Source organism: Thermobia domestica, chromosome 5, assembly GCF_964235325.1.
Source record: "Thermobia domestica chromosome 5, izTheDome1.hap1.1, whole genome shotgun sequence".
NCBI lineage: Eukaryota > Metazoa > Arthropoda > Insecta > Zygentoma > Lepismatidae > Thermobia > Thermobia domestica.
Window position 1 is genome coordinate 283,083,718 of NC_137458.1, and position 15,258 is coordinate 283,098,975.

Genomic DNA, 15,258 nt, shown 5'->3' on the forward strand with positions numbered 1-15,258 from the left:
ATATTATTCAATGAAGCTAATTTTTCTCCTGGCTTAATTTAGTCCCATATGGAACCATTTTAGGGGGTGAGACCAGCCCGATCTGAAAATTGATATTTATATTTATGGACCATCCTAATATCTATCTATCTATCTATCTATCTATCTATCTATCTATCTATCTATCTATCTATCTATCTATCTATCTATCTATCTATATCTATCTATCTATCTATCTATCTATCTATCTATATATATATATATATATATATATATATATATACCCTTTTCCTCCCCTACATTGTGTCGTCAAAGTAAAATGATGAAAACATCCCAGGGATCTTTGAAGAATTGAGAATTATCTGAAAGAGGGCTTACTATATTTCTGTGGGTAACTGTACGTTGCGTATTACAGAGAGTATGAACAAAAACAAAATTATGACACTTGCTTACACTTTGTCGCTTGTCTGGCATTAGGCCGCTTGGCCATAAACATTGAAAAGTGCATGCTGTAACATATCATGAGGATAGTTTTCTTGTTTCTTCCACAATGTGATGCAATAAGTCATTCAGGTATGTGGTTTGGTGTGATACACCTTGTCCTTAATGTATCCCTATAGATCGGGATACATTAGAAACAATAGATCGGGAAATCTTGCCGGTCATTTGATCACACCTCGTCTTCCAATCTGTCATTGTGGAAAGGTTTTACGTAAGAATTGTCAAAAATTACGTCCTTAGTTTGGTGGCGCTCTGTCCTGTGTAACGAAACGCTATCAATATTATATGTGGATACCTGATGGCAGGAAGAATATATTTACGAAGCACTGTCAAGTACTTCTCACTTGTCAGATTTCCGTCAGTAAAAAAGGATCAATAACGATGTTTTCTATCATCCTATGAAAATATTTAGTTTCTGTGGATACCGAGTATGATGTTTCATCATCCAATGGGGGTTTTCATAGCTCCAATAGGATATCATATTCCATAATCCAATGCGGTTTATGTCAGTTCACCTGACCGTTTAACGTAAATGTCGTTTCTTTAGTGAATACAATGTCATTTATGTTAATAATGGTATCATCGATATTTTGCATCGCAAAATTCATTGGAGTGATGAAAGGCATCTGCTGTCAGCTCGCGTGCTAAACGCACTTTGCCAATTTTAACTTACTACGCACTAGAATTCGTTGCACTGAACTTTGAGATTTCACCATCGTATTGGCAACACTGGTAACCAGACTGGAATATCTTCATGTTACAGAAATGAATTTCTTACGTAATCTAATGTGCGCACACGTGTAATTCATCTGGATTAATATATGTAAGAATCAGTGGCGTGGCGTGACCTTTCACAATTGTTACCGGTTGTTGATATTACAAGTATCTCTAGTTTTTCAGTATAAGAAAATCTAGTACTTTTTTCTTTTAGCGTATCAATCATTTCAGACTATAGGCATTGGCAATGACGTTTAGGGGAGGGGGAATCAAATCCCACTTCCTTTACCTTGATCTTTTTGAAAAGTGTGGCTCTTCAGGCTCTTCAATTATTTACTAAATATAATCGAAACCGTCTCTCAATGATCTTAGATATTCTTCAAAGTAATCTTTTTTTTTTCAAAAACTTACATCATGAATTTCCTTCTCCAAGATATTGAACAAGATTCCTTATCTTGATCCTATAACATAAAACAGTTCAAGTAAAAAATTGAAGTAAAAACTTTAAAGGGTTTGGTACAATTTTGTTGCACTAACTCTGGTTTGAGAATCTTATTCGTCGATGTTTTTGTCATGGATTTAAAGAGTCCTAACAGTTCATCTTTAAAGCTATACACCACATCATTTATCCTACTTCTATAGTTCCACCTTGTGTTTGAGGCTGTTGGGATATTTTTGTTGAATACACAGGCCGGTAGCCAGCTCAAAAATGTAGGGGGGCCGGCTGAAGTTAGGGGGGCCCATCCAACCTTATTATAGTTCATCACCATATTATAGTTCATTTCCAAGCCTACCGTGAAAATTTTAGAGGGAGTAGCAAAATTCTACGGTTACCGGCTCCCCTAAAAACCCCTGGATACGGGCCTGTGACACACAGTCCAAAGCATTTGTTCTTTTTGAAGACTTCGAGAATAAGGAAGTAAGTCACGACATAGTTTAAAAAAAAACTTACACCCTTTTGTATAGTCAACGGACTTTTCTAACAGTAAATTAAGCCTATGGGCATGGCAATGAAAAAATAGACTTTTGTACAAGTATATCTTTGTTTAACAAGATGCTGCTGCTTCTTACCTCACCAACCATAACCGAAGCTCCATCGTATGTTTGAGCAACAAGCTTTCCGTATTGAAAACGAGCCAGACTGTCAAACACAATTTGGGACAGTCAAACGACGGTATGATGAAGACAATTGCAAAGTTCTCTTTCAACACATCAAACTGCATCAAAGTGCAAATTCAACTAGTAGGCTAGAGGCTAAAGCTGGAAATTTGCTGAATTGAAAATAATCTATACTAAATTAAAAACAAAATATTTTCAACTTAATTAGCATAAAACCTAAATAATAATAAATATACGAATTAGAAGGAGCACCGGGAAACATCTTTACTTCTCTCTAATTATCATTACTATGAAATTTAATACTGTTGAGACAATGAAATAACTTTACAAATACGGAAACTACAGCGAAGTTTCCATACTTGGATTAGGCATTTCCATGCCACTCAGCCGAACGGTAACATAAGGGCCATTCCGAACGTACGAGCGCGCAGGATTCTTCTGGCTGGCACGCTGAAAGGTACTTCTAGAGTGAATGACCGCTATCGGGGTTGGCGTTACCTCTGAAATCTACGGTATCAACAATAGTATGTTCCTACTTGACGCTGGCAGTGTAAATGCGGCATAGGCCGTCCGAACTTTTTTTTTTTTAAAAGAAAGATAGAAAGAAAAGGAAAATATGTAAACATCTTCCCATGTTGATGATGAAACTTAGAGACATATGAAAACAACGAAAACTTTCATATTTTTACCGTTACCGCCGGTAACAGCGGTAATATGCACTACACGTCCCTGGTAAGAATGTACCCTAAATGCAAATTATGTATACCAAGATGAAACCCAGAAAAGTTTGGAAAGAGGAAGATTTATGTAACAAAAATAGGATTATCTATGAGAAAGACTTGTGAATGACATAAAATGTTATTTTATGCGTGATAAATTTCGAAATTTCGGAGTACAGGGTTCTGATACCCACATTTTCCTCTGCTGACTATGCCTTGTGGAAGTAAAAATGTTAGTTTCTCATTTTCATATGCCTGGCCAAATGATAAGTACTCTCGTCTTTTGCTCAGACAAGTGTTCGATTCCAGATTGTTCAGATCCCATGTTAAGATGTAAGTAACCAGAAAAACTGACGCCATGCCCTTCAATATAGAAATAACAATTTCAGTTTACTGGAAAAGATCGTCAGATATGAAATCTTGAACAAAAGAAGAGTACAACACCGATGAAAGAAATTAGGGTGAAGTTTCTATTTGAGTGAGTTTATAAATATGCAGTACTTTTCAAGAAGTTACAATTAAAAGCAAGAAACACCGACTTCTTTTCCTTAAATTATATCAAATGATGAAATTTTCTTTTATCATACTATGGAGAAGATTTTATATTACGTGACTTGAGTGAAAGTGAGCTCCAGCGCATATTCAGTCACACTTCAAATGTCGATAACAACCGATAACATAAAATGTAGTGTTAATTGTTCTTTGTTTTTCCACTTTGTGCACAAACAGGACAGAGCTCAAGCGAAGTATTTGATAGCAGGCCAAGGTCGACACGTGTCTGTAGTTTGTGTACATATAAATGTCTTACAATTAACATGGGAAAGTTATACTCTCTCCTGATTATATTGTGAGCCCGGTTCTGCAATGGATTGTCCACTAAAATTTACAAAAACAAAACTCACTTATCGGGGAGCATATTTAATAATAGACATCTAATCAATAATTGAATTGCCATGGTGGGGCCGCGGTGGCCCAGTGGTAGAGTGTTCACCTCTGGTTTTTGGGGTCCCGGGTTCAAACCCTGCTCCCGCCAAGTGAACTTTGTGGTGGACAAACACAGTGTGCGTGGGTTTTCTCGGGGTTCTCCCGTTTCCTCCCACTTTCTTCATTCCACCATTTCATTCATCTCTGATCATCACCGTCTCCTTTAGCCTAACCGGCATAAACGTGGGACGTAAAACTCAAAAATTTCGTTTTTTGAATGGCCATGATATGTCCACAAGAAGTCCTAAAACATGCCAATCTAACGAAATAGGCTAATGTTTCCACTTCATCATCACTGTGAACATCTGACAATAAAGTTCTTTTTTTCTAGCTTCGAACAAAAAATGACTTCTGACAGCAGATGCTATGTGTATTGAATATTTCAAATTACACCCCGATAATGCCATACAGCGTTACAGTAACTTTGGGGAATCCATTCAGAAGTGTGTATGGTTGCAGACAATGGTCTAAGAATGCATATATGAGGATTTTAAGACAAATTGAATTCAAATTATGCCAAATATTGTACATTCATAAAAATACATATATATAACAAAAATACATATTCATAAAAATATATGGGGTCCACATGAGTGATGAGGGCTGAACTCCCGGCACCCCCAGGATCGGCGCCCTTGGTCCCAGTGCAGGCCTTATATTTTAATTTCCCCTACTCCTAAGGACAAAATTTTATGGAAAAAGCATGTATGTAGGATCCGAACAACATGAGAATTAAAGCTAGTTTTCCCTCATGAAAAGCGTAAAGTAACCTTTTTGGTGCAACAGATCTCCAAATGATTGCAATGATCTCTGCAACATATCAATCACCGGATAATGACGTGTTTAGGAACTATTAACTTCCTTATAGATACTACTAACATACAGGATATTGCCACATGACTGAGAACTGCATTATGACTTACTGATAACAAAAGAATATGATTTCCTCCTTCAATGCGTGCATCTATGTTCCGTGTCATTATTGTGTTGTAATCTGTAAGCGATGTAAATAAGTGTAAAGAATCTGTAACTGATGTAATCATCAAAAGATTCTTAGTACACCCAATTAAGTTCTTTCGTTTTGTAAGAAATATTGCTCATTTTACGGCTTTCAGGCTGTCGAGAAAGAAGAAAAGTCTTCAAAAAAAGATATCACAGATTATCTCTATAAACGTGGACGTTGGATAAATCATTTACTTAGAGTGGACTAAATAGAAAGGAAACCATGGACACATGGAAGAAATAATTTTATTCATAATTATGAACTGATATATATCCATGTAATAGTGTAATAGTGTAATAGCCACCATGTAATAGTGTTTGTTCCAATATCCACAATTTCGTTACACAGCAAAATTTTGCAACTTTCATTAAATCAGTGAATAGAAGAACAAACAATACAAGTCCGAAATCACATTTCATAATTATTTCGATAAGGAATTTATGTTATGCTGTTCTACACATGACATTCATTTTTAAATTGCGTAGTAACTTGAAAGCTGTTACACTAATCCATCGAAATGCATTTTCTATGCACTCAACATTCATTATTTTCGAAAGGCGAAGAGAGAGAAGAAAGAATGGCGATCGTGAAAATAATCCAATTCGAGATTTCAACGAATTTACAAGGTTCATGGCCCATAGCTTCCGAAAAAGTTATTCTTCGACGTCTTCCCGTCTGTTCGACCGTTCATCCTGATGTGCACTTAAGTAGAGGCCATATCGTTCAACGTATCTCAACCAAATCTTAAACTTAAGGTTCTCCAATGGACTTTTAGAATTTTGTTCCTACCTCTGAAAATAAGGATAATTTACTTAGGGATAAAAAATTTTAAAAATCTCGAAAAAGGTTCCAATGATTTTATTTACTTTTCATAAATCATGTGGTATAAGTGGTCTCTGGGAAAAATCGAGAAGAGAAAGTTTATTCTTGGGGTGACGATTTTTCCGAAAAACGACTAAGGTGATTTTATTCATACTTCATAAATAAATACCTCATTAACCCTTTAATTGGCAAGCATTGATAGCATTACCATTAAAATATTTACTTTGCTTTTATGGTTGAACCACGTCTTCTCGATCATAATTTCGTAATTTTTAAAGTATTTTTGTACTTTGGTTACAAAATACAGGGTGTTAATTTCAAAGCAACATTGTCATAAAGTAGGTCTTATGTGTAGCTACTGAGCAGCATTGCTCTATTATGGTAAAATATCATAAGAATACTCTCAGTAATTACTAACAGTTTGGTTGAAATATTTTTCAACAGAGCAAGAAACCATAAATACAAAAAATAATAATAATAAAAAGAACTTTCGCGGAAGGTAAGAGATAAAGCTTCTACAATACTAAATTTGACTGTCCCCTGTTGACGAAGATTAGAAGTATCTAAAGAAGCTACCGCAAATTATGTATTTCTATATGAATATTGTATGAAAGCAATAATGCCAATTAAATGATCACTGAAGTTATAATTCGTACGGATAACGCAATAGAATGCGATGTTACTTGAGAGTAACAGTGCCAAATAAAGGGATAATAAACTGACAATATGGTGTAACTCGTATGTCCTGAAAATATCTAGGAGGCGTAGTTGATCATTATTATTCCTTGTATTGTTCTTATACTCACTAATTCAACTTTAACATGCAACACACTTTCATTACTTTTAGGCACTTTCCATTCGTTTTGAAATCTTTCAAAAACTTACAGTTTAACGTAGCACGATTACCCCTGTTCCCTAACAGCACAATTACATAGCAGGCATATGCCTATCATGTTCCCTCAGGTACATGGGAATGTGTCCAGTATGTGCCTTATATACTTCTGAGAAAGAAATCACATGGATGGCAAGTGATAGTCACAGTCTATGTCAGCCCCTAGATACATGCTTGACATGCACCTTGGGAACGTGCCTAGTATGTTCTAGGTATGTTCCCCATGCCGTAAGCGTCAATGAACCACAAAATTACTCCCCCAAAATATGTTAAATCGCCTATATGCGTAACGTGTTTACCTTAACGTGAGTCTAAACAACACTTTAAACAAGTAAAAAAAATATAGGGCTACCCTAGCATGGTGGCGAACCACCAACTTATGGATTATTAGCCACGTGCTCTTCCCACTTGGCCACAGAGGCAATGAAGAGACTGTTGCTTATAATGGGATAAATTATTGACGTCTTTTGCATTCGGCTAATCAGAGTGCTCCTTTAAGCGCATATTTCCACAATAACCGTTTGGGATTAGATAAAATCTGTTCGCCATGTAATTTTATAACAAATTAACGAGTGTCTATTTACTTTATTTAATGGTTCTTCCATATTCACTTTCAAATGATCGGCGACAGTTACCATCTAATAAAGCTGATGCGTTTATTGCTTCTAGTACACAATCGCTTAGAAAAAGAAGCAGTACATGCATCAAATGTGGGAGATGAATTTAGAACACCTAAATGGCGAATGCCTAGCACATCTTGTGCTATTAGGGATATCTGAAACAATATGTACCTAAAGGACGTACCTAGAACATGACAGATATATGTCCCAAGTGACGACATAAAAACAAATGACTGTTAGAGTGCGAAACTGAGCCAGGTATATAAATCTTATATTTATGGTACATAGGTGCAAATATCACTTAGGTGTAAGAAGTACCTAAAACTGTAGGTAGCTGACGTACATACTTAGTACATGAATATCATATGTGTCAAGTGTCGGGTACCTAAAAAGTAGCTGGAACACCTAAATGGCAGATGCCTAGCACATCTTGTGCTGTTAGGGTTAGGCTAAGGAAGACGAATGATTAAGGCAAGTGAATGATAATGAAAGAATTGGTGAAATGATAATGTGGAAAGAGACAGGAGTACCCCATGAAAATCTACGGACATAACGTTATCCATCACAAACTTACTTGGCTGGGGATTGAACCAGCGACCCCACGAGCCAGAGTTAAAAGCTCTACCGCTGAGTCAACGTGACCCCAAGCTGAAAGTGGTATTGCAAAAATACTAGTAGCCCACATTGAGCACGTTGACACACACACACACACACACACAGACAGACACTTTTTTATTTCTTTTCAAATCGAAATGCAATGAAATAAAATCACTAAGTTTACATCCCATGGTTATGCCGGCTAGGGTAAAGGAGACGGTGATGATGACAAATGAAGGAGACTGTGGAATGAAGAAAGTGGGAGGAAACGGAAGAACCCCTAGAACCTCCACCCCTACACGGTGTTAGTCCACCACAAAGCTCACTTCACGCGAGCTGGGATCGAACCAAAGACCCCACGCACCAAAGGTTAAAGCGCTACCATTGAGCCACCATGCCCTTCCACTCGTTTTGAAATGGTTGCCGCGTTGGCTCTGTGGTAGAGCGTTTAATTCTGGTGCGTGGGGTCGCTGATTCAATCCCCGGCCATTCCGTTCTCTATTCTTCCGCTCAAGCAAATGGGATTGTTTTCGTTTTTTGCTTTAACTTGCAATGATTTGATCTGTACGGATTTCTTTACTGCTTATATTTTTCAAACACATAATTATATAAACAAACAACTGAAGTTTCAGGGGGACTAAGCATCCCTGACCATTCCATAACTATAGATTAGACCCTCCTAGGGCAGGATTTCTAAATAGACTGAGTAGACTGCAGCCTAGAGCGGCAAAGTTTAAAGGGAAGGCGAATTGTAACTTTTTTTAAGCGAGAAATTTCGTTAAACAAATCTTGTATACTTATTTACCTCTTAAGGTTGAAAGATAGTAAGCAAACTAATTATATTTTGAGATAACAAATTGTAACTGTATTTATTTTATTATTCAGACATTACTATACAAAATAAATGTATTTTTATTACACTTATTACAAAATAAGTGTATTTTTTATTACGCTTGATAAATCACTATACGGTAAGTCAGACTTAGGGTAAAATGCGGTCCAAATGAAGCGAGAAACTCATAGGGTATTTGACATCAATAGTGTAATTGATGACTGGAAAGATGACATAATACATTAGCTGATTTACAATCTCTGTGTTGTTTAAATGGGAAAACAAACCAGGTGTTTTGTCGTCTACTTCGTGACTTTGAGCCGACTATAGAGAATCTCTCTACTCTAATTAAGCAAATAAATAAAGAAAGAAAATGTAAAATGCAGTATTAGGTTTTGAAACACCTTTGATGGTTTAGTGGCATAAAAATCCTTTTCTAAGTATTACATTTACAAAATTTTGCCGGAAGGGCAAACCAACAGTGGGGCGGCAAAACTCTAAATCCGGTCCTGATCACTTCCTTACGCAGCTATAGGCACTGAGGAGGAGCAGAGGAACAAGAATGATACGGTAGGAACAGAATCAATGCGCAGAAGCATCCTCTGCACTAGCGAAACTATATGAGACATGTACCATATGAACTCCCATCTATTCGGTGCTGGGTCTCTCTAGCTAAAGATGCCTATCCGACCGTATACAGGGTGTTTCAAAACAACACCTATAACGTTTGGGAGGGGATTCCTGACACCAAGATAAGACAAAAAGTATCGACCAACCTGGGTGCACAAATACTTCCTTTCGGAGTTATAGGCTGCCAAAAACATGAAAAAATGAAGTTCCATAGCTCCAAAACTATGGGACCTACCGTAATCGTGTCTAGACTTTACTTAGGAACTAATATATGCTCTATCCAAAAATACATGCTTCAGAACCCTTCAGCACTTCCGCAACATTTTTATAGAGGTAGTTAGTTAGTACTTCAAATTATATGCCCGTAACCAAACTGCCTGTATAAAAATTGTTGCTTGAGTACCTTAGGATTTTGAGACATGTATTTTTGGATAGAGCACATATTAGTTCCTAATTAAAGTCTTGACCTGATTACGGTAGATTCCATAGTTTTGGAGCTATGGGCCTTTAAAGTTCATTTTTTTTCGTGTTTTTGGTAGCCCAAAGCGCCGAAAGGAAGCATTTGTGCACCCAGGTTGGTCTATACTTTTCGTGTTATTTTGGTGTCAGGAGTCACCTGCCAAACGTTGTCGGTGTTGTTTTGAAACACCCTGTATATGCCTTAAACGGGACATTTATCTTCATGCTCTTCCATTTAATTCGAATTACGTTTCTATTCAGGCTAATCCATTACGACAGGGAAACTTCAAGGACAGTTAAGAAACTGGCATTGCCCTTTACAGGGACTCGAACTCTCAAGGGATTCAGCATAAGCTTCTGACCCGTCGACTACACCACACTGTCATCATAGCCATGAGGAAGGTCAGAGTATTGCTGTCCCTTTGTGTGAAATGATTGCTACATTTACTTTCTTTTGAGCATTTGAACTTCTGTCAGGAAATAGTTTAATGAAAACATGAAAATCCTGTTTATAACAGTCACGTTTCAGTTATTTTTATCCATATTAATTTCAAGGAGGAAGACCACGATTAGTGAAACAATAACATTTGCTTGAGACAAAGGAAGAAAAACGGTGCATTAAATGACCTACATAAATTAATTTTAATAAGACTATGTCATCATAACCGTAGTCTTTGTGTTTTGAGCTATATATATACATTGACACTTCAATCGAAGACAGCAAACAACTGCGGAGTCTTCAATCGTCAGTCGTATCAATAATCTTCAGGGATAGTAACAATGTTGCGCAGTTATAGTGTAAGTGATTTCTCTTTAGCCTATTAGAAGTGTTCATTATTACTTGTGGCAGTGTTTCTCAAACTGTATCACCTCTTACTTATAGCTTTAGGGACACTCCGAAACAACGACACCGACTTTCCAAAATTTATGTGTGCATATCAATGGCGGAACATGTAAGCCTATAATTTTTTTTTTTTTTTTTTTTAAGAAAGTCTTGATATTTGAGTGATTTATTTTTAGTTAAAATCTTTGACGAACACTGTCATTAAGGGCTGTGCTATCATAAGGTAAAATATATCGGTACTATAAGGGTTGCCCTAGCTCAGTCGGTAACACGACTAACTTAAACGCAATAGAAACGTAAACGCAAATCCGGGTCTAAACTAGAAATCTTGTGGTGCGGCGCACCCACAAGATTATTTGTGTGGGTGTCGGAGCCTCTGAGCATACACGTAGTCGGCGCGCATACTCCGAAATGTTAATTTTAACACAAATCAATGGCGGCTCTTGAAGTCACTTCAGTAAAACATAAATAAACTTTAATCACTCCAACCTAAGGGAAGGAATTTACTGAGAAATAATTATGTTGTGATCAATGTAACAGGCTGTCTACTTCAGTCTCTGTAAAGAGTCAATGTAATAGACTCTTTTGACTTCTTTCGGGGACGAAGAAAGAATTGTGGAGTGTTATCGAAGACTGCATCCTTAGGAGTAACACATAATATGAATAAAAGCTGCCAGAGTATGAACCCTAAATATTTTCGGAAGAAGAACACGGATTTAGAAATCCTTCTATGAGTGGAGACACAAAGATTAGGAACGACCAACTTTTCTTTCTTTGAGAATATTCTATTATGTAGATTATCATTTAAAATAAGACAGTTTCAAATAAGGTATGTATTCAACTATATTTGAAAACCATAATTGCGGTTAAATTTTTTGTAAAAGCACACACACACACACACACACACACACACACGTATACGCGTATTTGCGTACTTGTTAGCTCCGAGTTGGGAGACCGACTTGTTGGAACCAAATGTGCATAAAAAACTAGAAGAGATACAAAAACGAGAGTGAGATCAAAATGCATTAATTTTATTCATATTTGCGGTGGGAAAATACTTATGTCGCTATTTCTGGCAGTTTCTTGGGAAACACGTGTGGTGCCCTACTATATTTATTGGATCCTGGTGCCAACATCACCTGCAAGATATAATTGGTACCGGTACCAATAACATATCTGGATGATCTAATGTCACACACATACACACTATTAACATTCTTCTACAGAATTGAAGGCGCTGTTGGGACCTCTACAATGTTGCAATATTTCAGTTATCTACAGTGTAAAATAATAGCACAAAGTAGATAAGTACACGCAGTTTTGGGGAAATAAGTCTACAAGAAGTTAAAAGTATGTGGAAAGAAACTACATATTATTATATTTAAATTACCAGATATTCGTCAAGTTAACTTCCTACACTACTCCTTAAATCTGGCAACCACGTTAAACCGGGAGACACTCTGTATGTTTGGTCTCCACTTCGCTTTATCGGGGTAGAAGTGGGTATTTAAAACAAGTTCTACCAGGAAAGAAACAACTCGTTCGTAAACGGGCGAGAGGCAGTTTGAGGTTTGCTATGATTACAACTACTCGCTGCATTTGTTAATAAACGCTCAGAAGAATATAGGCCTATACACCTTTTCGATTAACTCTCCCGCCATTCAAACAGTTCCTTTCCCTTTTGCGTGACGATGACGTAGAAACATTCTCACGACAGTGAGACTCCTTTTATATCCCATTCGTCGATAGAAAGGAAAAATATAAGATCTGAATTGTTTCGAAAGAAAAATGTTAATACAGAAACATAAATAGGATATGCTGAGAATTTTAACGCATAGCTACTTTTTGCATGTTCTTGCTAAGTACTTAGACGTTCAATACGGGACATTTGGAATTGCTTTTCGACTAGATGAACTGGACTTTTGATCGGGCTCTTGTACTGATCATATGAATTTAAATGTATTCCACATTTGACACTTTAAGGAACAACTTAATTACATTGAAACATGAGCACTCAGTACAAAAATTGCACATTAGAAAATGACTGTGACAACTTTGTTTCCACAGTTTTTATGTAAATTCTAGAATTAGAAAATATTCTTGTAATAATCCTGGTCACTGTGTAAGATAATTCTTGTGGCCATCATTATTACATTACTGAATACGTCTCTAACAAGGAAACTTACAGAAGTGTAACTCACCGATTTGAATGAAACTTTGCAGATTTGTACAACATCGAAAAAGAATCGACACGTATTTTTTTTAAAATTTCGGCAATGGTACGGATTTAAATTCCCTCGGTAACCCTTTGAACGTTAGGGAAGGTTTTGAAGCATAGACAGAAAGCAATCATTTAATATAGAAAACATACTTCCAGGGAGGTTTTAGGACAGCTGATTCAGAATTTGACGTCAAAATTAGAAAATTCAAAATGGCGATTCAATATGTTGATTAAAATTACAAAAGTATTCTGGTTTGAAATGGTTTGCAGTTAGCCAAGAACAATCATAATTGGCATGAGTTATTGCGAGAAGGTTGCAAACCGATTTGACACCCCTTTCTGTACTTATTTTAGAGGCATGTTTGATTAAAGTGAGTTTCTGCACCTCTCACTTTTCGGGTGCTTATTTAAAGTGAGTCCCCTCGCTTCTCACTATTAAAGGTGCTGATTGAAAGTGACCCCCTCGGCTTTTACTACTCGGAGTGCTTATTGAAAGTGAGTCCCCTCGCTTCTTACTAGTCGGGGTGAGTATTTAAGTGATTTATATTCCTATTTGAGTCCCGAGTTAAACCTCAAAAGTGTATCTCAAAATAGAAACCATTCCTGCAGGAACAACTGGATTTAGTATCTTGATGTATTTTCATTATGAGTCCCTGGAAAAACTTCTTGGGACATTTTTCTGACATTGTCCTTCTCTATAACATAAATTTACATATCCGTAATAATATAATTAAGATCCAATCATTGATTCATAAATAGCTTTTCTTCTCCCACATTTGTAAATATTAGGTATCTGGGATACGAAAGCGGTTATTTGTAACAAAAACCTCCTACGTTTGACAATCCCGTAACATTTTATTTCAAAGATTGTGCATCATTTTGTAATTTGTGCGCAGTTATTGCTGTAATAAGGTGTGCGTTGTGTGAACTATGTTTATGCATCACACATCTTTTTACGGAATATCATAACTGTAAAACGTTTTTTCAATAAATTCATAATTATAACTACTGAGGACATATGAAACTCGGACATATTGACAAGCGAGGAGACTCACTATAAACAAGCACCCCGAATAGTGAGAGGTATAGATATGCACTTTAATCAAGCATCTCGTTAAAATAAGTCGAGAGAGGTGTTTCAAATCGTTCTGCAATCTCCTCGCAGTAACCCCTACCAACTATAATTGTTCTTGGCTAACTGCATACCATTTCAAACCAGAAGACTTTTGTAATTGTAATCACCATATTGGATCCACCATTTTGCATTTTCTAATTTTGACGTCAGATTCTGAATCAGCTGTCCTAAAACCCCCTGGCAGTATGTTTTTTCTACATTAAATAATTGTTTTCTGCCCACGCTTCAAGATCACCTCTAACGTTCAAAGTTTGTTTCTACTCTTAAACCTCCACCAATGCCGAAATAAAAAAAGAAAAAAAATACGTATCGATTATTTTTCGGAATTTTACAAGTCTACAAAGTTTCATTCAAATCGGTGAGTTTCACTTTCGTAAGTCTCCTTGTGAGATAAACATCTTATCCATAAATATTTAATCTGTCTCTGAAATTAACTTTTTAGATTAACATTTATCTAAAACATGTATTTTATATAACGTTTGATAACATAGTGCTTTTCTCAATATTCACTATCGCTCCTGTGCCCTGGAAAAAAATAAGTTGTTTAACGTAATCTTTTGTCGTGCTGAACGTACATGGACATCTCATGTGCTTCTGCAGCTTGATTGATTGGTTGGTTGGTTCAGATTTTAACATGCCTTTTGAGCACTGAATCATTTGACACAAACTTCCGCCTTATCGTTACGTCCTAACCCCTTCAGTTCCCACCCGGAATGTTGTTGATTTCAGCTGAGCGTCTCTTTCACCAGCGAGGCTATATGAGACGTGGACCTACTGATTAACGCGGCAATCGAACCACTTGAGCTCCCGCCGGGAATCAAAATTGTCAACTTGTGAGGTGGAAGTGGTCGGATCAAAATCACAATCTAATTCGTTTTTTGAATTTGTATCCGAGATCTGGAATTGAATCTAAATTGGAGATATAGTGCTTGTGATTCCACGTGTTAGTAAACAAGTAGTTACCCACCTCTTTCCGGCATTTGAATCATATCAATATTAGTAAATGAAAAGTATTGGTAAGATACCGAAATAGAACATTTATATTTCTTCACAGGTAATTTCAGTGAAATTAGGGTTGCCACTCTTTCGGAGTTTGCCGAGCATGTCCGACATTTTGTGATTTTTCAATGTCAAGACATCATTTCAATTATTTTTGAATAGTCTGACATTTAATCATATTT

The 15,258-nt window shown here is 36.6% G+C and overlaps 1 long non-coding RNA gene across 1 annotated transcript in view; it reads left to right on the forward strand.

The window, feature by feature from the left end:
• The first annotated feature begins 10,271 nt into the window (after positions 1–10,271).
• Positions 10,272–15,258, forward strand: part of LOC145684878 (uncharacterized) — a 68,518-nt gene continuing 63,531 nt past the window's right edge. Inside the window, exon 1 of the long non-coding RNA XR_014131423.1 lies at positions 10,272–10,672. This is a non-coding gene — a long non-coding RNA (uncharacterized LOC145684878). The remainder of the gene's footprint in view (positions 10,673–15,258) is intronic.